General features: G+C 37.1%; 1 protein-coding gene across 9 annotated transcripts in view; it reads right to left on the reverse strand.

The window, feature by feature from the left end:
• Positions 1 to 27,764, reverse strand: part of PDE4D (phosphodiesterase 4D) — a 1,626,844-nt gene that overhangs the window by 392,208 nt on the left and 1,206,872 nt on the right. The window lies entirely within an intron of this gene.

Genomic DNA, 27,764 nt, shown 5'->3' on the forward strand with positions numbered 1-27,764 from the left:
ACTCCTGAAAAGCACAACACACACACACATGCATGCACACACAATGAAAGGTGTAATTGAAGTGGGTAAACCTTTATATCAGTGTGAACTTTAAAAACTGTAAACCCAGAGGGCTTTATTAAAACTTTTTAAAAAGTAAATACATGCCTATGACTGGGTCATCTGAAAAAGATTACTAAATTTCACACAGCTAACTGCCAACTATAATTTTCCTTATTTCAACTTCTCTTAAAAAGAGATGGATATAATTCTTAGTCAACCTTCCACAGGATGTAAACAGGATTTAGTTGTCTTGAAAATACCAGTGCCTCTCTACAAGTCAGTGTGAGAAAAACAGGCAGATCACTTTCAGAGCTTTTGGCAGCTTTTCCCCTCAAGGAGCTGCTGCGTCACCTTAGAGAGTGAATTACATTGCATGACTTTGACAACAAAGATCAATTATCTTGTCCATTTTCTATTCCCTAGAAACGTTTCTTAACTCTGATAAATCCTTTAAAACAACTTTCTTTCAAATTAAATAAATGATGAAAGCCAAACAGAATCTTTCATATGTTTTATGAGTCCAGGACATTTAGGGAAAGCATCTATTTCAAGATATTGTACCCATGGAGTCAAAGGACCCTAGTGCCGTCATCGGTCGTCACCACTGAGTGGTATTCAATGTTAACAATGCAGCATAATTTCATCAGTCCATGTCCAAACACTGCCCCGCGGGTAACCTCAACTGTAAACCAAGGGAGAGCGCCACTTCTCCAGGATAAGATTAGAGAGGCTTCAAGTGTCCAAGAGTGAATTTAACCCTCTCTGAACTGGACAAAATTGACCAATAGTTGAGCTCAGTGAACATCACCATATCTGCAAATTTTGAGACCTCTAAAGCTCTATCTGTCTCTTGTACACTAAGGGAGTCTTGCATATTCATATAATTTCAGTAAAAGCTCAAGACATTAAACATTATGCTTATTTTCACATCATCATCCAGCACACCAGGGGTTCTTAGGAATGCTACAGGTTTCATATCAGCTTTGGAGATGAGTAAGGGGAAACATTTTTGCAGTTTCACCTCTTCCTTATCAGACACATGAACTCAAAGAAAGTGGGTGAGTGAGAACTGCCCTGAACAGCAGCAACCTTGGAGGAGCAGAGTTCAAAAATAAACACAACACATTCTCTCTGAATCAACTTGCAATACTGTAATAGTTCACAAACTGTCTTTTTGCTTTTGTATAGCAATCCAAATTTTGCATGGGCAAAACAGGTAGCCACTTTCCTGGTGTTCTCAAAGAAGGACTGAAAAGGTGCTTATATTGATGCCAATCTGCCCTTCTGGTGCATGAAATGCTACCATTAGCATTTAATTCTTTCAAACTATTTAATTTCCATTTTGGGTAGCTCTTAGGAAATGCACACATTCCTGGCAGAGTTAGTACTGAGCTGAACGACTTGGTGCTTAGTAGAATGTCTTCATCTGAGGCTAAAGCCAGACAGTGTAAGACAACTGGCGATCTGTGTGAAGAGGGGAGGAATCTGTGTAAAGAGCTGGTGGGGTGGGGTGACTTGGAAGGGAGGGGGTGGGAGGCCACGAAGACAAGCCAAAGAGTGGAAGGGATGTTGCTGGCAAAGATGGACTTTTTTCACCCTCCAGGCAACACAAAGCTCTCATTTCGTCCGGTGGTGTTTAAAATTTTGTAGGTGAAACAGCATCACTGATTTCTAATAAAAGCTACAGTCTATGTATATGACTTAGGAAGCAGAAAAATATTTTCATTGTTATCCCAATTTTACTGATAGCAACAAAAACCTCATCTTTCTATTTAGGTTACAGCCAGCAGCACACATTTTCACAAATAATCAACTGCCTTTGCTTACCAATTTACATTTTTTAAAGGATATTCAATTAATAGATATCTAATTGATAAACTATAAGGACATACGAATAATCTAGAATGAATCTGCTAGGGAATGTTCAACTTTTTCTAAAAATGTACAAGGAAGGAGAACCAATCTTGTCATTTTCATTACTGTCAAAAACATTTCCTTCTTTCCCCCCTGCTTCGTAAAGGCAGACATCTAGAACAGTTAAGCAAGATAAAAACAATGGAACTGTAAATGCGAAATTATGAACAGGAAAATCGAAACTCTGCTTCATTTTCCTAGTGTGAAATCAGTTACAGACACAAGAAGTGTCTGCCAACATTAATGTTACTTTTTCTTAAATAATTACTTACCGCCTCCTTTTCATTTCTTCCACACAGTTACACATAATCCCGCTTAGGTTACCAGGCCTCAGTAAGGTCATAGAAATAAGCTACTTATTTCTGAGATTAATCGTGGGCAAAATTAAGCCTTGATTTCAAATATAAGTATCAATATTGTTTTTAAGAACTGGCTAATATTTCACAGACATGAGAATTTAGACATTTGGAAAAAATAAGAAATTAAATACAATGATTTTCTAGGATGAATCTTTATTAGCATTTATATTAAAATAAGCTGTTTATAATTTTTCCTTCATGGGTATCAAAGAGTAGAAAAGAACAAAGAAGACATCTTTTGAACATTCTAATTACTGTCATTTATTAAGTGTTTATTTTTCTAGATGAATTTTAGTAAAAGCACGATTGAAGAGCAAGGAGAGATGTTCCATCCCTGGGACAATTTATTGTTTACAAGTTGTGCAAACTAATTTTATATGTCCCAGGGAAACCGGATTCGGAAATCTAAACATTGCTCCCATCCAATTGTTATCCATGTAAGTTCTAACCCCCCTAAAGTATCAGCAAAGTGCCCATCTTCTGCCAATAACTTAGCTCTTATGTTCTGCAGAGCTCTAAATAAGGCATCTCTTTTGTCTCTTGAATATTTCTGGGATTTTGGTTCCAAGATTCCAGATGTTACAAATGGCAAATTTGGGTTTCGGTGTCTGACACAGAAACTCAGAATTTCCTTTATAGGAGATAGCTACTATGAATAAAAATGAAACTCTCAAATTTGAGAGTGGGATAATTTAAACATAATCCACATAGGCATTCAATTACTTGCACAACAAGTCTCTAGTTAACAGGCATACGGAGGAGAAGAGGGTTGAACTGAACTTCAGAGAAATAAACAGTTGTATCAGTGGGGTTGCGTTAGGTTGAAAGACATTGCTTCAGGAAACCAGAGCAGGCAGATAGTGGGTTTCAGGATAGTGCTGTATTTTGAAATAGTCTCTGGTTACAGACTCAAAGCCAGCAGAAGTTAACGTGGAAGCAAATAACAGACTGTTATTTACCATCTACTTCTGATGAGGGTGTCATTGTAATTCTATCTTCAGAGTGATAGATTGCAAAAGAGTGTGACAAAAGGCAGTTTGACAACAGGACTTGTGTGCTCCTTAAAACTAAAGTCCATTCAGTACAAGTAAATGTAAAAAATGATTTTTGTTACATTACTTATCATAATCAACTATAAGTTATTTCTCCAAATGAAGTGTTGCAAAATAATACTAGAATTTTCTTTGAATTGCTTGCAAATATTCATTCTAAACCTTATATGAGTCTATTTGATTGAAAAGTCAATTAATCCATGTTCTGAAATGGGAAACAATTATTTTAAGATTTGGCAACAGTAAAACATTAACAGAATTCAAGGAACCTCATGGTCTGAAGAACGCTGGGAAAGCATGCTCTGTGTTTTAAGCATCTACAATTGCATTCATTACTCATATATGACCCAGGACACAAACAGACACAAATTATAATTAAAGAGCTAAAATCAGGATATAGACTAAAACAATCAATAAGTGGCATGCTTAAATATAATGATAAAAAAATCAATACAACTACGGATTGTGAATCAAAATGTTTTACTAGACAATGTTTCCATCTACATTATGTTTAGAAATTTTTTTAGCAATTTGGAAAATAACTAAGTCAAGTTTTCTATTCACTAAACTAACAAAGCTCCTTCTGAATACTTGGATAAATGGGGTTGAAGGAAAGAAATCAAGGAGGAAGAAATGGAAGAAAAAGAAAATAAATTTTATGTTTACTGAGTATCTACTAAATGATTGACAAGTCCCTAAGATATTTTTCTAACTATCCAAAAAATATTTCTAGACTCAAATTCTTTAAAAATCTTGAAGTCAGTGTAGACTAATCACTTGAAATAAAGAATTTAACACAATTTTCTAACAAGTGTGTAAAAGTCTTCTGGTGTCACTAATTGTCTTGTTCAATTCTCTGCATATGAAAATTTTAAAGGTCATAAAAATTCTTTCTATTTAATATTCTATTCATGAATGCAGTCTTAAATAAAAATCCTACTTAGCTATTGACTGGTGAGTGAAAGAGTGGTGGATATAGGATTACATCTTGAAATTCACTTCCTTCGGAAGTCTTCCCTGCCTCCCCACACCAGGTGATGTCTCCACTGCACTCTGCACTTCCTCTTTGTCAGTGTCATCACATTAGTAAAGACTTATTCAGTGTCTCGCTCCCCTGATAGACCTAAACACTATGAGAACATGGATTACGTCTGCTTTTCATCTGGGTACTCAGTGCTTAGCAAATAGTCTAGAGACATAAACACCACAATTATGTTGGTTTAATAAATTGACAAACCAATATTTTCAGGGCATCTTAAAAACAAGATGGACCACTTACATTATATTCTTATATGTGCCTAAATAGGGGCTGAAAATTCACAACAGGCAATTTAGGTAAGGCTTATTTAGTTTCTTTTTCCTATTTGATCAATTGATTAATTTTTTTTAATCAGAACACTATTGGGCAAATTTTCAGGACAGCACTTGCATAGGAGATTAGAGATTAGAGTCACAGTTATGCCACGAACTTGCCATGTGACCTTGAAGATCATTGCCTGACCTTGCTGAGTTTCAGTGTCTTACCCATTTGGTTCTCATTTGAGGGCCACTGCAAAGAGTTTTTGAGAGGGCTGAATAAAGTAATTTATATAAAAACATTCTGAAAACTGCACAAAATTTTAGGCACATACTACTGATGTTTGTAAGCTTTTGGGAGAGGTAGGAAAACTATTTTTATACTGTTAGAAACATTTTCAAGTTCTAAAAATTGTCAATTGGTTACTTCATGAGCATGGTAAGTAGGCATACCATTTGATCAGTTTCAAAAAGAATATCAGCCTTCAGTTTTGATAGATAACACTTTTCTCTATTTGAAATCTTTATATCCCATGTGTGTAAGAATAAAATATTAGCTGTTATATTTTGAAGGTTAATCATATGAAGAAATGTTAATGTTTTATTTGCAGCATTAAAACAGTCTATGAACTTCCCAGCACTTTGGGAGGCCGAGACGGGCGGATCACGAGGTCAGGAGATCGAGACCATCCTGGCTAACATGGTGAAACCCCGTCTCTACTAAAAATACAAAAAACTAGCCGGGCGAGGTGGCGGGCGCCTGTAGTCCCAGCTACTCGGGAGGCTGAGGCAGGAGAACGGCGTGAACCCGGGAGGCGGAGCTTGCAGTGAGCCGAGGTTGCGCCACTGCACTCCAGTCTGGGCGACAGAGCGAGACTCCGCCTCAAAAAAAAAAAAAAAAAAAAAACCGTCTATGAACTTTGTTTACAAGATCTAAAAAATTAGAAATTTTACTAAAACTAGGTGATAGAATTTCTCGATTGTTCAAAACCGTAAGCTTCTCCTAAATACAGAAATATTTCTATTCATTTTTTGAAAACTTATGGGATCCTAGAGATGGGTTGTTTAATTGGGAAATCATTTGCAACACTGACTCCAACTCATGCTACCTTTATTGTTGACCATGCACCAAATAAGGAAAGAAATGGCTTCTTCCGACTTTTTAGAATTATGCTTACAAATAAGCAAAAGCAGTGATGAAATTGCTAGGCTCAGAAACAAAATCACTCCCTTGGGAGAAAAAAAAAAAAAAAGACCACCAGTACCAAGAATCCCTAAATAAAAATCTCATGTGCTAAATTTTAGTGCTATGGATCTTTTCTATGACTGTTCAATATCTTGTTAAATCTGATTATCCATTTGTTGGAGCCAACAGTCATAAACTTTCCCATTCCTGAGTACCTGTCATCCTCAGACCCCTTCCTTACTTAGACACTTGCTGTGCACTGAATGAGTTTATGAACCAAACATCACCATAATGTCATGGTAACTTTTCTAATTCCTCATTTTACTATGATGATGTCATCCACTTATTTGGTGTTTATTCTGTGGTGTTTATTGATCTTGCTGAGTTATGATGTCTTATCCATTTGGTTCTCATTTGAGAGAGAGCCATTGCAAAGAGCTTTTGAGAGGACTGAATAGGGTAACTTACATGAAAGCATTCTGAAGACTCTGCACAGAATTTTAGGCTATAATATATATTATATTATCCTCATAATAATTTATCTATGTGCTTTATGTTATTTTATTCTGTATCACCACTGAGGAAATGAAGACTTACGAAGTTGAAATAACTTGCCCCTATGATCATACAGCCAATGAGTAGCAGATCTGAGGTCAAAATTGAGGTCTCTCTTAATTGCAAAACCTATAGGTTAACCAATACATGCCTAGAATATAAGTAAATACAGGAATGAAAAAGGTCAGGTCCCCTTCCTTGAAGAATTAAATCATAAGGGAAGTTTTGAACTTTCACAGGAAAAGCAATTGGTGTCAGTTATAAGATCTACATAATGTCACTTAATCTTCCAACTCAAGAGCAGACATTATTATCACCACTTTATAGATGAGAAATCTGAGACTCAGAGAGGTTAAGGAACTTGGCTAAAATCACAGAGGTAATATACGACAGACATGTGAGTCCAAGTCAGTTTTGCTTATCTCTAAATCTTGTCTCCATTGTGGCTGGCTTACCCTAGATCTTTCAATTCTTAATTCCAGGGACAAAATTGGCCTGTGAGCCTGGGGTGGGACTGAGGCTGTAAGTAGGGGTTGAGTGGGTTCAACTGTGGTAACTAGAGAGACAGAAGGCCTAGAGTATAGTTCGGCTTAAGGAAAAGTGATCCTGTCAGTGTTTGTATGCATTGTGGACTGCCCTGCACTTTTCCTCTGAATATTCTACATAGGAGAAAAATCACAACACTTTTCAGTCCATCCAACCAAAGGTAACAATGTGCTAGGGGCTACAATAGAAATCCGGATTTTTGAGTAACGGCAAAAGAAAACAGCTTATTGTTGTTGTTTTTGTTTTGTAACAGAATATATAAAACTTAGGGTGCCACATACTAGCTATCTCTCAGGACCAGGTAAGAAATTTATAACAGTCATTTACACAATTAGGCCATTATTAATAAGGCAATAGGACTGGTTCTGGTTTTTGCTTTCAATGTTACCACTAATTTTATTTCTACTGGTTCAGTCGACTTAAGTGACTTTCCCAAGTTTGGAAAGTGCTAAATAATGGGGTCTTGATGAAAACTGTAGCTTACCTCTAAATTTTAGAGAATAAGCCATTTTTATATTAGAGATTTTTTGTTTGTTTGTTTAACTGACTACCTTAAAAATGTAGAAGTAGTTTCAGAACACATAATTGTTATTTCATTGGTCAGATGATATTCAGTAAAATCATTTATAGCAAAATTCTGAGTTAAATTTGACTTGTTTTTGTTTGATATATATGTTATAGATGAGTCTTAAGGGATTGAACTTATATTTGAAAATAAAACAAACTTTGGTCAAAGAAACAAAATTATAATTATGGGTTTTAAGTCTCACCAGGCACTGGATGGTGAAATGCATGAGGTAGCAATTATTCCTCTAAATATTCTATAAGTGACCCTAACAAAAACACACAATGCTTTGAAATAAACACAGCTAAAAGATATAGACTAGCAAGCTACTTTCTACATGGAATTTTGTTCAACAGCTAATCAAACCAACCAGCCTCCCTTCCTTCTTTACTTCCTCCCTATTGCCCACCTTCCTTCCTTCCTCCCTTCCCTTCCCTTTCCTTCCCTTCCTTCCCTCCTTCCCTTCCCTTTCCTTCCTTCCTTCCTTCCTTCCTTCTTTCCTTCCCTTCCTTCCCTCCTTCCCTTCCCTTTCCTTCCTTCCTTCCTTCTTTCCTTCCCTTCCTTCCTTCCTTCTTTCCTTCCCTTCCTTCCCTCCTTCCTTCCTTCTTTCCTTCCCTTCCTTCCCTCCTTCCTTCCTTCTTTCCTTCCCTTCCTTCCCTTCCTTCCTTCCCTTCCTTCCTCCTTCCTTCCTTCTTCCTTCCTTCCTTCCTTCCTTCCTTCCTTCCTTCCTTCCTTCCTTCCTTCCTTCTTTCCTTCCCTTCCTTCCTTCCTTCCTCCTTCCTTCCTTCCTTCCTTCCCTTCCATACCTTCCCTCCCTCCCTCCCTCCCTCCTTCCTTCCTTCCTTCTTCCTTCCTTCCCTCCCTCCCTCCCTCCCTCCTTCCTTCTTTCTTCCCTTCCTTCTCTCCTTCCTTCTACTCACAAATGCATGTTTAGCATCTCCTACGTGCCCCAGGCTATGCCAGCTGCCTGCTAGTAGTCAATGATGAACACAATTCATGCCCAAAGAGAACTTAGAGCTGAATGAACCAAAAACTGTAACTCAAGGGAATAAAAAATTTGACTGGGCTTACATTTATTAAAAGTATCAGGGCAACAAGAAGAGAAGGAATAGAAAATATTAACAGAAATAAAAAATTACATTTTAATTATATACATTTAAGAAAAAATGTATATAATTAAGAAGAAGGTGACTAGGTATAAAGCTCATGCCTGTAATCCCAGCACTTTGGGAGGTGAAGACGGACAGATATCTTGAGCCCAGGAGTTGGAGACCAGCCTGGGAAACATGGCTAGATCCCATCTCTACAAAAAAGAGACAAGTTAGCCAGGCATGGTGGTACATGCCTGGGGTCCTAGTTACTTGGGAAGCTGGGGTGGGAGGATCACCTGAACCTGGGAAATCGAGGCTGTAGTGAATTGTGATTGTGCCACTGAACCCCAGCACTCCAGCCTGACTGACAGAGTGAGACCCTATCTCTAAAAAACAAACAAACTAACAAACAACCCAAGAAGATGATTTTCCAGATCATCAACATTAAAAACAAATCAAATGAGATATTTTTGGTGAAATGCTAGTTTGTAACACTGGCCTGGGGGAAATATTTGGCCTCAACCAGTCAATTCTTACTCTTCTGTTAAAGTGGAAAGAGCACAGGAGAGATACATTTGTACAGAAGTTCCTATTTCAGCCCAGTGGGTCTAAATAAGGGCTTCATGACCGGGGGTACAGAGATGGGTCCTGGTGCCTCCTTACAAAAGCTTCCAAACCGGAAAGAATCTTACCTCAGAACAAATATCTCTGCAACCTGTGGTAGTAAGCTTTTTCTCAATAAAACATATCAATACTGCTCACAACATTAAAACTGACAAACGGTCCCTTTGAATCCTTCTTATACACATAAAGAAAAAAGTAACCATGCCTTAGTAGGGCAATCAATCCTGGAATAGTCCAGAATGAGCTGAATTAGGGATGTCTAAAATATAAACTTGATAGAGCATATAAGACCTGTTTCAGAGTAAAAATTTAGGATGCTTGCCATGTCAAAAAGAGTTTTTTCCCCCCCAAGATGGTATTATGAACATTTTCAAAAATACAGAAAAATTGAAACAAGTTTACAGTGAACACCTGTGTATCTATTGTTCAGATTCCCACACTGACATTTAAGAGACTGCTTCTTAACAGGTGATTATCATGAGAGCAATTATTTAGATGAGACTCATCTGAATAATATTTAGGATTGTGCCTATGTTGAACCTAAGTTATAAGTCTCTATGTTTTCTTCTGGAGTCTGTTTTGAAGAGTGGACTTTGCACAGGAACGACAATATGTTTTTTTCTATGTCATATAAAGCACAAAATAAATTTGAATTTCTAAATCTTACTAACAAAAATAAATTCAGGATAAAAAGTAAATCTAAAGATATGCTCAAGATTATGAGTTATCCAAATCAATACCCATTTAAGTGATAAAAGCTATCAACCATGAAGTTTTATTCCAGTTTAGTCCTAGGTAATATGTTTTTGGAATTCTCTGAAATAAGAAAATTGTTGGTAAGTTATAAGTCAGTCAAGCACTTGGGAATGAGATGACTGGGAACTTTCCAAAGTTACTGATACTGTATAAACTAAACTATGATATTTATAAATCAAGAGATGTTTTAGTAAGCAGGATGTTTTTGGGTTTTCTGTGGGTTTTATTATTTTGTTTCCTTTTGATATATTTTAAATGAACATTATACAAATATTCGGCATTGTTATGAACAAGACATAGCACTTTTCTAATAAATGAAAAAAATCTCAACCTCAATAACTCTATTTTTATTCAATTATTTCTGATGTGGCTAGTGTAAATGTCAGCTTGCTAACTTCTCAGCGATTTGAAATGCAGGTCAAGGTCAGATGACATCACAAGAGTGACAGAGAAAACCTAATTTTAGTCTCCATGAAACTGAAGAACTCAACACAAATGACTACTGAACACTCAGCCCATGTTTGGAGTTGTACACTTGCAAAGGCATCCTATCAGGAAGGAGCAAGTACTGCAGAGAGTCGTGGAAGAAGCTAGTGTGCTCTCAGGTGCTCCAAGAGCTGTGGAAAATCTCAGATTCAGACTATCGACTTCTCAAGTACATTCAAAGAATGTGTATTTGCAACTCTAGTATAAACTCATTAAAGCAGAAGTTCAGAGAAAATAGCTAATATAGCTATAAATAGCAGAAAGTAGCATTTTCCAAAAAAGTTAATGTTAATACTTTGTTTAAAAGCATATTATAAAATTGTCAATACTAAGTAGAATCTAATTACTCCTGAAAAGCATTTCTCATTTAAAATCTATTAATTAAAATATGCACCAAATGTTGATCAAGTTATTTCTGGGTAATAGAATGATAGATGTTTTAAAATTTTATTTTCTATAATGTTTATATTTTCTACAATAAAAAAGATGACTTTTATGATCAGAATAAATGAAATACATGTTATTAAAAAACTGGAGTAGTCAAGTTTCTTTTTTTCCCACCAGGAATTTTAGGTTTTTAGTTTATTGGACTGCAAACAAAGGTCAAGAGTAAAGACTTTTGAATCATATTAAATTAAACATGTCTCACAGATACTTTACACATTGGTGAGATGTTAAGTGGTCAGAGAGAGAAGTCCTGAGAAGCCAGATAGGCATACACATCATTTAACACCTATGATGGTATTATTTAAAATGAAATCATTAATAGAAGCAGCATGATGCAGTTTGCAGAAGCACAACTAGAGAAGACAAGAAGTCTGCCTTACAGAGCCTGAGAGGTATGGCGAGGAAAAAGCAAGAGAGACAAAAAAGCGGAGCTCTTAATAGATGTAAAGAAATCCACTTTGTGCCAGTTTGCAAAGAAATTTTCCTTTATGAAGAGCAGAACTCTTAACAGATATAAAGAAACCCACTTCGTGCCAGTCTGCAAGGAAATTTTCCTTTACGAGGAGCTAGATGTTTGCACAGCGCCCTCTTCTGAAGAGAGGTTTTCGTGACTGTACCTTCACCCCAAGAGCCAGGAGCTTCAAGTATCCTTCCAGAGCAATTGCTTAGCTTTCATGAGCTGAGGATTAACTTCCAAGGCTTTTTGAGGATGCATGTATGGGTATGAGTAACACACAGACTTGACATCCGAATTCTCTATTATTAAATGTGCACATAAATATTCCACAGAGTTGTGCTTCTTAATGATAATGCTTTAAAAAGAACTTCCTAAAATAGGAAATTAGCATCTATGTTTGTTCCCATGACTTGTGAAACTTGCTCTTTTGCTCTGATGAATGCTGTTTTTCCAATTGGTAAAAGAAAATTGAAAAATTGAAAATTGGGGACTATATTAAAAATCAAAAATTGTCCATTCATCTTAAAAATATGGAGACATTTATTTATAAAACGTTAGTATGCTTATGAGTGCCATATGAAAGTGCATTAGGCACCTGAAATTTCATATGATTGTCACTGACAAAAATATTACCATTTGAGTAATATGAGAATTAGAGACATTTGGTGTGCTTGATTTAGCATGTTAATTAGAATAAAAATCTTTATTCATGTAAATGATTCCACTGATTTGCAATTATCTGGATAACTGCTCAGCAGGAAAAACCAAATTTTAGATACTTCTCCCCAAAAAATAAATTACTGTGGAATATGGTACAGTGTATGCAGGAAGAGTTGTGCTTTATGTGATATGCTGACTCAAAACAGGAGAGAAAATGACTTCTCACATTCAGTTGAACAATTGATTGGGAAGTGAGTACAGTCAGTGTCTGTGCTATGTATTTATTGAGGAGCTCATTCATTGCTACTCACTTTCCTAATCAAACCATCATGAAAAACATGCTTAGAACCCTGAGCTAGGTAAATAAGAATGTGTGGCTTAGCACAAATCATAATTAAAAAGCAATGACAACACCAAAGGATGGGTTGGGATGTCCCTCCATAATCACTACAAGATTTTCCAAACCCACCACAAATAAACATGTCAAAAATAAAAAACGACGTGCTTTCTTTTTTTCTTTTTTTGTTTTTGAGACAGAGTCTCGCTCTGTCGCCCAGGCTGGAGTGCAGTGGCCGGATCTCAGCTCACTGCAAGCTCCGCCCCCCGGGTTTACGCCATTCTCCTCCCTCAGCCTCCCAAGTAGCTGGGACTACAGGCGCCCGCCACCTCGCCAGGCTAGTTTTTTGTATTTTTTAGTAGAGACGGGGTTTTACCTTGTTCGCCAGGATGGTCTCGATCTCCTGACCTCGTGATCCGCCCATCTCAGCCTCCCAAAGTGCTGGGACTACAGGCTTGAGCCACCGCGCCCGGCCGTGCTTTCTATGTAAATGCAAATTCAAGACAAGTCCCCAAGATCCCTTGGCTCCCAATCAATTATCATTACTTCTCAATCTACTACTATCTAGAAATTCTACTGTGGCCTTTGCTCAAAGTTCAGAGCATTCATTGATGAATATCATTGTATTCATGTGGAGGAGATGACATGAGGCAGACAAGGATGAGAACAAGTCTGTGTAGAAAATTACACATATCCAGTTCTTGTGCAATGGACTTTTGAATAGGCTTGTGAAAAAGACTAACGCCTCCCAACTTTATCTCCATCCCTGAAATTTTGCCTGGTTTGGTTTTCAGAATAGTGTATCAATCTCCTTCTTGGACACTGACATATGGATATTCAATAGTCTTAGGTTGAATTCCTTCCAGGGAAATTGTGCAAAATTTTGGAGTGGACAGTTTATTTGGAGAAGAGGCAGGAAGGCGATTCTAGGAAGCAAAAGTTAGGTGACGGGGAAGTGGGATAGCCAAGGAAGAAAAGTTAATAGAATGCATATTAATAAGCAGGGGCAGATGGGGCCCAATCTCCCCAGGGACCTTTTGAGGGACCACATATACACATGCCTCAGGACTGTCCCACTGGAGAATGTGGAACCTAGGGTATATGAGCACCAACTCTGGACCCTCAATGTTAGAGTGTTGCCATTGGGAATGTTAAAAACTCCTGTAAATGGTCTCAGCAGGCTTCTTTGTACAGCAGAAAGCCCCCAGGTGCCTGAGACGGGAAAGTGACTGAGTCTGCCATAGCCTCAGGAGAACTCTAGAGTTGATGGACGTAAATGGGGTAGTGCTCCAAGCATTTTTCACAAACAGGACTATCAAACTCAAGATGCTCAAACAGAACCACCCCACCACTAAACTTACTCCTCCCTTGAACTCCCCAGGCTCGATAAATAAAAACACACATTTCCAATGTGCTCAGGCCAAAAATCCTTGAATCATCTTTGACTCATCTCTTTTTCTCTCACTCTATGTAAAAATCCATCATCAAACACAGTTAGCTCTGGTTTCAAAACATTGCCAGAATCTGATCACTTCTCGCCATCTTCACTGCCATCACTATTGTCTCCTTCCAAGGCTATTGCAGTGGCCTCATAACCATTCTCCCTGCTTCTACTCTTGCTGCAACTCTATTCTTCACAGAGCACCCACAGTGATCCTTTGAAAATGTATGCCATTTCTCTGCTCAAAACCCTTTACTGGTTTCCCACTCCATTTGGGATAAAATCCAGACTCTGTACCTTGGTTTTCAAAAGACCTCTCCTCTCTTTCTGGACTCCTTTTCTATTCTCTCTCTTGCTTACTTGGTTCCCACAATACTCATCTTCTTCCTGTTCCTTAAACACAATGTGCCTCCTCCTAAGGAGCTTTGCACTTGCTATTTCTTTTTCCTGAAACATTCTTCCTTTGGGAATCTCCATAATTCACTTATTTTGTTAAGATTTAAATGTCAGTTGAACAGACAGGGATACCTATTCTGACTTTTTAATCTAAAATCACACTTCCATTACTATTTCTTTACTCTGCATTAACATTTTTTCATAGAACTAACCATCATGACACAATTTTGAATGTGTTTATGTATTTCATATATTTTGTACTATCCTCCCCACAAAAAAATTAAATTCTTTCAGAGGAGAGCCATGTTGATTCACTGCTGTTTGGCCAATAACTAGAATAGGGCTGGATAGTGGTAATGGTTTGATATTATTTGCTAAGTGAATCAATTCACTGTTCTGAGAGCCAGATGAGATAAATATTGATACTTAGTAAACACTTAAACGTTATGATTGATATTACCCTATAAAAAGTGTAAGCAGCCTCTGCTCTCCAGAAATATGAATATCCAAGGTGTAGTGAAATTACCAGAGTTTAGGACCTACAAGCTTGTCCAACCCACGGCTTGTGGGCTACATGGCCCAGGATGGCTTTGAATGTGGCCCAACACAAATTCATAAACTATCTTAATACATTATATGAGATTTTTTGTTTTTTGTTTTTATTTTTTTTTGCTTATCAGCTGTCATGTTAGTGTATTTTATGTGTGGCCCAAGACAATTCTTCCAACGTGGCCCAGGGAAGCCAAAAGATTGAACATCCCTGGGAGGGTAAATCACTCTATTATGAGCAATGGTAGTTAGGAACAGAAAGGAAAGAAAGGTTGAGACTGGACTGTAAAGGAACTTGAATGATATGTTAGGAGTGGGACCTTTGTTACATTTAGAAGTGAAAAGTTACCAAGTGTTTCTGAACAAGGGAGTGAAATAATAAAAGCAGAATTCATTTCAGAACAATTGATATTTTGATTCTACTTGCAAGGACTTGAGCAGGAAAGATTGGAGCTAGAGAAACAATGTCATGAACTTTTCCCACCTTGAATCCTCCTTTTTCCCAATATTCAAGACACTGACATATGTACTGGCATATATGTACTATTTGCATCTTTTCAACTTAGTTTGAAGACTACTGCGTCATCAAATATTTTTCGTACTCAGTTAAGGTGGTTTTTGATCTTACTGTGGATGTTAAACTACCATATCTTGTCTAGCTGAAAAAAAGGTCTGTCCATGATTTCTCTGGAATTGAAAGTGAACCTACAATAGATGTGAAAAGCTCATATCCATTCTTCTTCAGGTTATCTAAGAACTTTATAACTAAAATATTAGAAAAAGATAAATTTGGGCATGAATATGCTACAGGTTATCTGGTGAGATATAGGTATGAGTCAACAGGAATAAACACGTCAAAGGCATCTGTAGTGCTTAGCAAAGTTTCTTTACATCTCTAATTTGTTTTTTACCCAGGGCAAAATGCAAACTGCAGTCTTCTTTTCTCTAAAGGAGTGTTGTAAAGAAAAAGAGTGGAATATGCTCATGTTCTACTAGACTCTGAACCTCCTGGGGCTGTATAACCCTGGGACTGCCCAGCACAGTAGGCGTGAAATAAATGTATGTTAAATGAATCCATCAAACTTCTTAGAAGATAGACTCCAGGGAAATTTCATTATTTTGTTTGAAATTCTGCTTTCCCTCATGTAATGAATATTTAATTCTGTTTTGTTCCAGAAAGGACTGAAGGCTTCTCTATTTCCTTTAGTAATTAGCTTAAATAAACCAAGTCATCCATTTCTCTATCTACCCAATGGACAATAGAAGAAGCTTACGTGTCTCATAGCTTTATCTATACCTTGATATGTTTGAGAATATTTCATATATATAAACCAGCAATGATCATTTGAGGAAACAAACCAGTAAACTTTACAAGCAATTATAATTTGAGGATATAAACTTTAAATTCTAGAATGTTGGACACATCTTTGAAAATAATTCCAAATAACTAATTGAATCTATTAGTTTATGTTACAAGCCAATTTGGTTCAAAGTTTTAAAATGAAGAAAAAATTGTATAAGTAGAAGTTAAAGTTCTAAGCATAGTTGAATGAAATCATCTACTCTCAACTCAATATTTTCACTCAGTTCATCATATTATTTGAAAAGTAGACATGTGGGCTGCACAGAGAACAGTGGATCCTGAGCTATTACTTCTGCTTGTGGGGCACAGAGAAGGCATTCAGACCTGTGCCTGCCACCACCCCACCCCCAGCCAACACCACCTCCAGTGTGATTGTGCACACAGGCTCCAGCAAGTGCCTCCTGCCCACCTCTCTAAGCTGCATTGCCTCTGCCACTCTGGTGAACATCTGCAGGGAGGCAGGCAACCCTGCACCCACTAGCACTTTACTGCAGCTATCCCATCTCAGCACCCCCCAGCTGAGTGGATTTCAAACCTTGAAGAGTGAGAAAACAAAGTTGGGGCCTCATACAAATACCCCAGAGTTAGTGCACACAGTCCAGAAGTTGGGAGCTGAGCGTTGGACCCCTAAAATCTTCCAGAAATGAAGCCAGTCAGCTGATTCCACCTTATACCACAATCAAACTCTCAAGGTCATCAAATACGATAAAAGGAAAAAAAAAATTCAAATGTCAGCAAACTCAAAAATTAAAGGTAGAAAAGTCCACAAAGATGGGAAAGAGTCAGCACAAGAACCCTGAAAACTCAAAAGGCCAGAGTGCCTTTCTTCCTCCAAACAACCACATCCCTTTTAAAGCAAGGCTCTGAACCAGGTTGAGATGGCTGAAATGACAGAAATAGAATTCAAAATATGGACTGGAATGAAGATCACTGAAGTACAGAAGTATGTTGAAACTCAATGGAAGCAAGCTAAAAATAATGATAAAACAATGCAGGAACTGACAGACAAACAGCCAGCATAGACAAGAATGTCACCAACCTGATAGAGCTGAAAACATTAGAATTTCATAATGCAATTACAAGTACTAATAACAGAATAGCCCAAGTGGAGGAAAAAATCTCAGAAATCTCGGAGTTTGAAAACTGGCTCTCTAAAATAAGACAGCCAGACAAGAATAGAGAAAACAGAATGAAAAGGAACGAACAAAACTGAGAAATACGAGATTAAGTAAAGAGACTGAATCTACGACTCATTGGTGTCCCTGAAATACATGAGGAGAATGAAGCCAACTTGGAAAACATATTTGAGGGTGTTATCCATGAGAACTTCCCTAACCTAGTTAGAGAGGCCAACATTTAAATTGAGGAAATGAAGAAAATCCTGGTAAGATACTTCACAAGAAGGTCATCCCTAAGACACACAATCATTAGATTATCCAAGGTTGAAATCAAATAAAACATGTTAAAGGTATCTAGAAAGATAAGGTCACCTACAAAGGGAAGCCCATCAGACTAACTGTGGACCTTTCAGCAGAAACTCTACAAGCCAGAAGAGATTGAGGGCCAATATTCACCATTCTTAAAAAAAAAAATTCCAAACAATAATTTCATATCTGGCCAAACTAAGCATCATAAGTGAAGGGGAAATAATATCCTGTTCAGACAAGCAAATACTGAGGGAATTTGTTACCACCAGACATGCCTTACAAGAACTCCTGAAAGAAACACTAAATATAGAAAGGAAAGACCACTACCAGCCACTACAAAAACACACTGAAGTGTACAGACCAATGACTCTGTAAAACAACCATATAAACAAGTCTGCAAAATAACCAGCTAACATCATGATGACAGAATCAAATTCAAACATAACAATATTAACCTTAAACGTAAATTGACTAAATGCCTCAATTTAAAGACACAGAGTGGCAAGCTGGATAAAGAACTGAGACCCATTGGTATGCTGTCTTCAAGAGACCTATCTCACATGCAATGATACACACAGGCTCAAAATAAAGAGATGGAGGAAAATCTACCAAGCAAATGAAAAACAGAAAAAAACAGGGGTTGCAATCCTAGTTTCTGACAAAAAAGACTTTAAACCAACAAAGATAAAAAAGACAAAGAAGGGCATTACATCATGGTAAAGTGTTCAATTCAACAAGAAGATCTAATTATCCTAAATATATATGCACCCAACAGAGAGAAGCACTCAGATTCATAAAGCAAGTTCTTAGAGACCTTCAAAGAGACCTAGACTCCCACACAATAATAGCAGGAGGCTTTAACATCTCACTGAAAATATCAGATCATCAAGACAGGAAATTAAGATATTCAGGACCTGAACTCAGCACTGGATCAACTGGACCTGACAGATATCTACAGAAGTCTCCACCCAAAAACAACAGAATATACATTCTTCTCATTGCCACAACCACATACTCTAAAACTGATCACATCATCAGAAGTAAAACACTACTCAGCAAATGCAAAAGAACTGAAATAATAACAAACAATCTCTTGGACCAGAGTGCAATCGAATTAGAAGCCAAGGCTAAGAATTTCATTCAAAACCATGCAATTACATGGAAATTGAATGCCTTTTCTCCTGAACTCCTGAATGCCTTTTGGGTAAATAATGAAATAAAAGCAGAAATCAGTAAGTTTTTTGAAACAAATGAGAACAAAGATACAACATACCAGAACCTCTGGAAAATAGCTAAGGCAGTGTTAGGACACACATTTATAGCACTAAATGCCCAAATCAAAAAGTTGGAAAGATCTAAAGTCAACAACCTAACATCACAACTAAAAGAACTAGAGAACCAAGAGCAAACAAATTCCAAAGCCAGCAGAAGACAAGAAATAACCAAAAACAGAACTGAACTGAAGAATATTGAGACACAGAAAACCATTCAAAAGATCAGTGAATCCGGGAGCGGTTTTTTTTTTTTTTTTTTTTTTTAATTAATAAACTACATAGACCACTAGCTAGACTAATAAAGAAGAAAAGAGAGAAGATTCAGATAAACACAGTCAGAAATGATAAGGGGGATATTACTACTGACCCCACAGAGATACAAACAACCCTCAGAGAATATTATGAACACCTTTATGCACATAAACTAGAATCACTAGAAGAAATGAATAAATTCCTGGACACATATACTCTCCCAAGACTGAATCGGGAATAAACTGAATCTCTGAACAGACTAATAAAAAGCACTGAAATTTACTCAATAATAAATAGCCTACCAACCAAAAAAATCCCAGGACCAGAAAGATTCACAGCCAAATTCTACCAGACGTACAAAGAAGAGCTGCTACCATTCCTGCTGAAACTATTCCCAAAAACTGAGAAGGATGGACTCTTCCCTAACTCATTCTACAAGGCCAGCATCTTCCTGAGACAAATACCTGGTAGAAATACAACAAAAATTTAAAACTCAGGCCAATATTCTTGATAAACATTGATGTAAAAATCCTTAATAAAATACTGGCCAACCAAATCCAGCATCACATCAAAAAGCTTATCCACCACAGTCAAGTAGGCTTCTTCCCTGAGATGCAATGTTGGTTCAACATATACAAATCAATAAATGTGATTCATCACATAAACAGAACTAAAGACACAAAACCCACAATTATCTCAAAAGATGCGGAAAAAGGCCTTCATAAAATTCAATATTGCTTCATCTTAAAAATTTTCAATAAACTAGGTATTGAAGGAACATCACTCAAAATAATAAGAGCCATCAATGACATACCCACAGTCAACATCATATTGAATGGGAAAAAGCTGGAAGTATTACCATTGAAAATGGGCACAAGACAAGGATGCCATCTCTCACCACTCCTATTCATCATTTTGGAAGTCCTGGCCAGGCAAGTTAGGTAAGAGAAGGAAATAAAGGCATTCAAGCAGGAAGAATGGAAGTCAAACTATCCCAGTTTGCAGATTACACAATCCTATATCTAGAAAACCACATGGTCTCAGCCCAAAAGTTTCTTAAAGTGATAAACAACTTCAGCAAAGTTTCAGGATATGAAATTAATGTGCGAAAATAACTAGCATTCCTATACACCAGCAACAGTCAAATTGAGAGCCAAATCAGGAATGCAATCCCATTTACAATCACCAGAAAAAGAATAAAATACCTAGGAATACAGCTAACCAGGGAGGTGAAAAATCTCTACAAGGAGAACTACATAACACTGCTCAAACAAATGAGAGATGACATAAAAAAATAGAAAAACATTCCATGATCATGGACAGAAAGAATCAATATTATTAAAATGGCCATACTGCCCAAAGCAATTTATAGATTCAGTGCTATTTTTGTTAAATTACCACTGAGATTCTTCACAGAACTAGAAAAAGCATTTTAAAATTCATATGGAACCAAAAAAGAGCCCAAAAAGCTAAGGCAATCTTCAGCAAAAAGAACAAAGCTACAAGCATCATGCTACCCAACTTCAAACTATACTACAGGGCCACAGTAACCAAAACGGCATGGTACTAGTACAAAAACAGACAAATAGACAAATGGAACAGGATAGAGAACCTCGGAATAAGACCATATACCTACAACTATCTGATTTTTGACAAACCTAACAAAAGCAAGCACTGGGGAAAGGATTCCCTATTCAATAAATGAGACTGGGATAGCTGGCTAACTATATGCAGAAGATTGGACCCCTTCTTTATACCATATACAAAACTTAAGGTGGATTAAATAGTTAAATGTAAATCCCAAAGTTTAAAAACCCTGGAAGACAACCTAGGCAATACCATCTTGGACACAGAAACAAGTAAAGATGTCACGACAGGCCGGGTGCGGTGGCTCACGCCTGTAATCCTAGCACTTTGGGAGGCTGAGGCAGGCAGATCATGAGGTCAGGAGATCGAGACTATCCTGGCTAACACAGTGAAACCCCCTCTCTACTAAAAATACAAAAAATTAGCTGGGTGTGGTGGCAGGCACCTGTAATCCCAGCTACTTGGGAGGCTGAGGCAGGACAATGGCATGAACCCAGGAGGCAGAGGTTGCAGTGAGCTGAGATTGTGCCACTGCACTCCAGCCTGGGTGACAGAGCAAGACTCTGTCTCAAAAAAACAAAACAAAAAAAAGATGTCATGGCAAAGACACCAAAAGCAATTGCCAAAAAAGAAAAAATCGACAAACAGGATCTAATTAAATCAAAGAGCTCTTGCACGGGAAAGGAAGCTATCAATAGAGAGAGCCTATAAAATGGGAGAAAATTTTTGTAAACTATTTATTCAACAAAGGTCTAATATCCAGCATCTATAAGGAACTTAAACAAATTTACAAGAAAAAAACAACCCCATTAAAAAGTGGGCAAATAACATGAACAGGCACTTTTCAAAAGAAGACATACATGCAGCCAACAATCATATGAAAAAGTTCTCAACATCACTGATCAAAATCAAAACCACAATGAAATACCACCTCACACCAGTCAGAATGGCTAGTGTCAAAAAGTCAAAAAATAACACGCTGGCGAGATTATGAAGAAGGAACACTTATACACACTTGGTGGGAGTGTAAATTAGTTCAACCATTGTAGAAGACAGTGTGGCAATTCCTCAAAGACCTAAAAAAGAAATACCACTTGACCCAGCAATCCCATTACTGGGTGTATACCCAAAGGAATAGAAATTTTTCTATTATAATGACATAGGCATGTGTTTGATCATTGCAGCACTATTCACGATAGCAAAGACATAGAGTTAACCTACATACTCATCAATGATAGACTGGATAAAAAAAAATGTGGTGCATATACACCATGGAATACTCTGCAGCCACAAAAAAGGATGAGATCACGTCCTTTGCAGGAAAATGGATAGAGCTGGAGGCCATTATCTTTAGCAAACTAATGCAGGAACAGAAAACCAAATACCATATGTTCTCACTTATTAGTGGGAGCTAAATGATGTGAACACATGGACACAAAGAGGGGAACGACACACACTAGGGCCTACCAGAGGGCAGAAGGTGGGAGGAGGGAGAGGATCAGGAAAACTAACTAATGGGTACTAAGCTTAATACTTGGGTGACAAAATAATGTGTACAACAAGCCCCTGTGACCCATATTTACCTATATAACAAACCTGCACATGTACCCCTGAACTTAAATGTTAAAAAAGAGAACTCAGAATAAAAAAAGAAAGAAAAGTACACACAAGTATACAGTCCTCCATCTCCTAGGTTCTAAAAGCTCTAAGAAAACTATTAGAAAAATATAGTGAATTAAGAAAAAATTATTCCTTATAGTTCCTACATTGTGTCTTTGCTTATACTATGTTCACCCTTTTAGGTATGTTTGTACAAAATGAAAAAGGAATAAAAACCAACATTTTTAGAGGATAATTCATGCTACTCAAAACAATCATGAGGAAAAGCTGGGCTGAAACTAGTGACAAGATTTTGCATTGTGCCACGTGGCCATCACATTTTTGCCCATATTATTTATGAGATTTCTTCAAAATTTTTGTACCAGGTCATTCTTAAGGAATTCTTTGCTCAGGACAAAGTCCAAGTTAGCATCTTTCAGACCCCTGCTGTCTCTCCACCTCCTCTCCACACACACCCATTTATAGGGAAAGGCAAGGGCAGAAAGCAGATTTGGAAGAGAAAAAGGATAGAGGAGCATGAATGTGTGTGTCCATGTGTGTGTTTGTGTGTGTGTGTGAGATGTGTCCTGCTTTACCACAGTCCAGGCAGCTTACAGGGAAGTCTGTGTTCAATATCAGCACTTCAGGCCTCTCCAGCAGGCCCTTGTTTCCTTCCTGGTCTTCACTGCCTAGTGCATGGCAACTAAGCCACAACACCCAAACCTGAGACAAATCATCCCATCCCAGGGCTAAAAAAGTGACTCTAATGATGTGTCTGCCTAACAATCAATAGTTCATTTAAATTGATTGTCTGATACATAAGTAATTTCCTTATAAACTTCTGACTTTTAGCACCACTGATCTAAGAATCACACCAAAAAAAGTGCTGTCAGAATGCAAAAATGGTTTTCTGTTTAAATAATATTTATTTTTTATGACCATACGAATGATAAATATTCATGACAGAAATTTGGAAGATTCAGAAAAGTAAATTTAAAAAACAATCACCTATACCCAGAGGCAACCTGTAAATCTGGTTCATTTTCTTTATTTGTATATGTATATACATATATTTCTGCATCTAATTTTAACATTCAATTGAGATTTGATGTATATAACTTTTGGATTCTGCTTTGCATTCATGGTTTACTATAAGCCATTTTCTCTATCATTTAATGTCATTTGAAAACATTTTTAATGGTTGAGAAGATTCTATTGGCTTGGTCTACTATCAAAATTTATTTAAACATTAGTTTATGTGAAATATGTAGAATATACCTAGGTTCTCAATATTATAGGCATTTTTATGGTGAGTATCTTTGAACATAAATATTTTAATATCCCAAATTACTTCCTTTTTTTTTTTTTTCCAAATTACTTCCATAATCCAAATATCTACAAGCAGAATTACTAAAGGGTAGAATTTTTAAAATACCAATGTTTATTTTAGATTTAGGGGCTACATGTGCAGGTTTGTTACATGGGCATATTGGGTGATGCTGAGGTTTGGGGCGGTGCTGATCCTATTACCCTGGCAGTGAGCATTGTACCCAGTAGGTAGTATTTCATCCCTTATTCCCCTTTCCCCTCCCCGCTTTTGGAGTCCTCAGTGTCTACTCTTACCATCTTTGTGTCCATGTGTTAAAGAGTAGGAGTAATTTTGAGGCTTCAGGCTTCTGCTGATTTTTAAGCTTTCAAATTAGTTCAAAAATCAATGTAACAGATGACATCTGTCAATGCACATTAATATATGCATAAATCATATGCATTTTATTATGATTTTGTAAAAGATTGACACAACATAATTCAGAATAACTTATTTACTACAAAGACGACTCACCACATGAAAATTGGTCAGAATCTAAGGCAATTAAAAATTATTAAAAGAGGCCGGGTGTGGTGGCTCATGTCTGTAATCCCAGCACTTTGGGAGTCTGAGGCAGACGGATCATGAGGTCAAGAGATCGAGACCATCCTGGCTAACATGGTGAAACCCCGTCTCTACTGAAAACACAAAACATTAGCCGGGCGTGGTGGCAGACGCCTGTAGTCCCAGCTACTCGGGAGGCTGAGGCAGGAGAATGGCATGAACCCCGGGTGGTGGAACTGGCAGTGAGCTGAGATCATGCCACTGCAGTCTAACCTGAGTGATAGAGACTCCGTCTCAAAAACAAAAAAACAAACAAACAAAAAATTATTTAAAAAATGAAAAAAAAAATCCCATCATATAAATACTCAATTTTGGCCGTATTTTATGAAAAGGCCAAAAGCAATCAAAAAAAAAAAAAAGAGAGAGAGAAAGAAGTAGGAAAAAAAGAAGAAAGACGTGGCTATTATTACAGCAATATGAAGTTGGTCAACCACTTCAAGTTTTTGTGGTCAGTGAGGTCACAAGAGCTACAGGCTGACATTTCAAACAAATTATGCACATTGAGGTCACATTGCTCTACTTCAGGCAGTTTCTCATAATTGTAGTGTTCTGTTTACAAGAGGTCCTTGACTTAAAAATGTCCTTTTGTGCCCTCTAGTGTTTAAATTCATCAAAGCTTTTGAGAAGTTCATATCTTGCTTCTAAACTCCAGTTGAACACCATTTCATTCTTAGACCAAGTGTGTATCTGTATCTGTATCTGAAGGGGGCCAACATATATCTTGTTCCAAAATTTTTAAGGTTTACTTAGCTTTTTTTTTATTTCAAAGGGAGCTAGAGTAGGGGTTGGAAAATAACCACAGGGCAAATCCTGCCCACTACTTTTTTTCTTTTTGTAAAGAAAGTTTATTAGAACATATCATGCTCATTCATTACAGATTGTCTACGGATAACTGCATTTGCTCTGCAACAGCAGAGTTAGGTAGCTACTTCAGAGTTCTTATGGTCTCAAAAGGCTAAAATATTTACTATCTGGCTGGTCACAGAAAAAGTTTGCTGACCCTGGAGCTAGAGCTCTGATAATTAGATTGGATACCATGACATTTTACAATGTCCTTTAATTCTACTCCCTTTCCATCGACCCCCGGAATACTAGTTAAAACAAAGACCTTTGTCGGCCAGTCCATTAGCTTTGTGGTCCAGGTACAAACTTTGTAGTTTTAGTGAAACCATTTGTTGTTTTTTATTTTTGTAATATTTACTTAGCATGATAATATCAACTCCGTTCTGACGACTTCGACATTAATATGATTATATTGGAGAGAATATAATGAGATCAAAGCTCTTTACCCATCAAAACCAGGAACTGAAGAACGTTTTCCTCCTTTGCTATCTCATCTCTTAGCTAGAACTTAGATAATTAGTATCCTCATTCCTATTTTTATACAATTAATAATATTTGCAATTATTTTGAGAAACATATATGATCTTTCTCAAATAAACATACCATTTATAATTAATATGGAATTTAGTTAAATTCATGCTTGATTTAAGTCTCACAAAATCACCTCTTTTATACACTAATGAAAGCACAGTGTGCAATAATAAAGCCACGGTCCTGTGTGGTCAACTTACAGGATACCTTCTTTCCTCAGTGCAAATATCACGTCTTTCTAAGTCCCTCTAATATTTTATCCTCTCATTCGTGTATCTGGAAGCTTTATTGAAACATCTTACTCCTTATCTGAAATAGTTGACGTATAGTTCATAAGAGCTTTTTTTAATATGGTTTCCAGGAAGTGGATCTATTTTATCGCTTTCCAACTTAACATGTGACTTCTGTTTCAGAATAGCTACAGCCATTCTTTTCTTCAAAGGTACACATCAGTAATAGCCTGGCCAGAAATTTTGCACAATAATAGGAGAAAACGAAAACCTAGGGGCTTAGAAAAGTGAATGAAAACAGTTTTTGGTTGATTATTTTGTTCATGAAAAGACATCTTTTTCTCGTGACATGCATTCATGGCCATTGTAGATTACATGCCTAGAGCTGCCCTTCTCAGTCTTTCAATCTCTCATTACATGAATATTCTTTACTCTATTCTTTACAGTCCCCCATTTCCCTGACACCAACCCCCACTACAATCCTCTTCCCTGTATTTGACACAGAAATCATTTAAACACAAACCCGAATACAAACACTGCATAGATTTACCATATGGAATCACATATGTCAAATTTCTGAATCAAATCATGCAAACCCACAATGCTACTTTCCAAATATATACAACAACAACAACTGAATGGGTGGTGAAACATATTACTTATTAAAGGTGCTCAATGTTAAAAGCAATTAAAATAAAATTCAGAAAAAAGTGATACCATACCTCTATTCCATAAGCAAAAAAATTCCAAACTTACCTGCAAAAGAAAAGAACAATAAATCTCAAATCAGAGGATGTTTTATTTTTTTCTAGTAAATTACACAAAACTGTCATCATAAATATAGTTATTTCTTAATTATCACTGTGTATATCATTCTCTGTAAATAATGCTTATTGGTTCTTGTAGATACCAACAGGGCTGGCAGTGACATTCTCTAAAGGCCAAATCTCACTGTGCATAGGGTCATTTTCCATATGTAGTCTGCTTCATAAGAAAGTTTTTAGAACAAAAACTTAAATAATTCCCCGGACCCAGGAAATCTGCATTACAAGATATTTTGAGGGGCACTAAATCCAAACAAGGAAAAAAGAAAAGGTTTTGGGGTCAGACTGACCTGGGTTTAAATCCTAGTTCTACTGTAGCCTGGTAACTCAAGTCATTTTATGCCTGTTGAGCCTCAGTATTTTCGCCTATAAAATGGGGACATTATATTTATGTAATTGAGTTATTGTAAGCATTGAAGTCATTTTGTGGCATGCTGTAGAAACTCAAAAATATTGCCTTCGTGTCATCCTGTAAGCTTTATTTTACGCCAATACTTTGCTGAAACATAGATGCTTAGTGCAGTATATAAAGCATGGAAGAGCTTTAAGCAATTAATAATGGCTAGAAAATTAACAAGTTTTACATTTCCATCTTCATAGTGTGACCAAGTTGGTTTATATGAAATATTAATCATCTTCTAGATGCTGGGCAATTTATTTCCCAGTGTGAATTCAAGTGTTTCACTCAGAGTTCAATCAATTAACTGAGAGTATGACAGTCTTGAGCATGGTCTTTGCATCCCATATATTCACATGCTGCCCCCTATTATGTCCCCTTCACAACCTCACTGCAGCTTCACTAGCCTTCCAGCCATTCCTGGAAAATAGCAAGCCTGCTCCAGTCTCAGGATATTTACATTCCCTGCCCATTCTGCCCACGAATATATCTCCACTCCCCGTCAATTCTTGTCTCAAAGGGCCCCTTCTATTTCCCTATTGCAAATTCCAACCATATTCTCAGCCTCTACTTTGAACTCCCCTGCTATTGCACTATTTGTTCTCCAGCACTGATAGCCTTATAAGACGCTACACAATGTATTTATTTACTATGCTGACTGAGTCTCGCTGTCCCTACCACTCCATATAAGCTACACAGAAAGAGGGGTGTCTGTCTGTTTTGTTCACTATTGAATACCCAGAACCTG

Source organism: Trachypithecus francoisi, unplaced genomic scaffold, assembly GCF_009764315.1.
Source record: "Trachypithecus francoisi isolate TF-2019V2 unplaced genomic scaffold, Tfra_2.0 Lachesis_group2, whole genome shotgun sequence".
Classification (NCBI taxonomy): Eukaryota; Metazoa; Chordata; class Mammalia; order Primates; family Cercopithecidae; genus Trachypithecus; species Trachypithecus francoisi.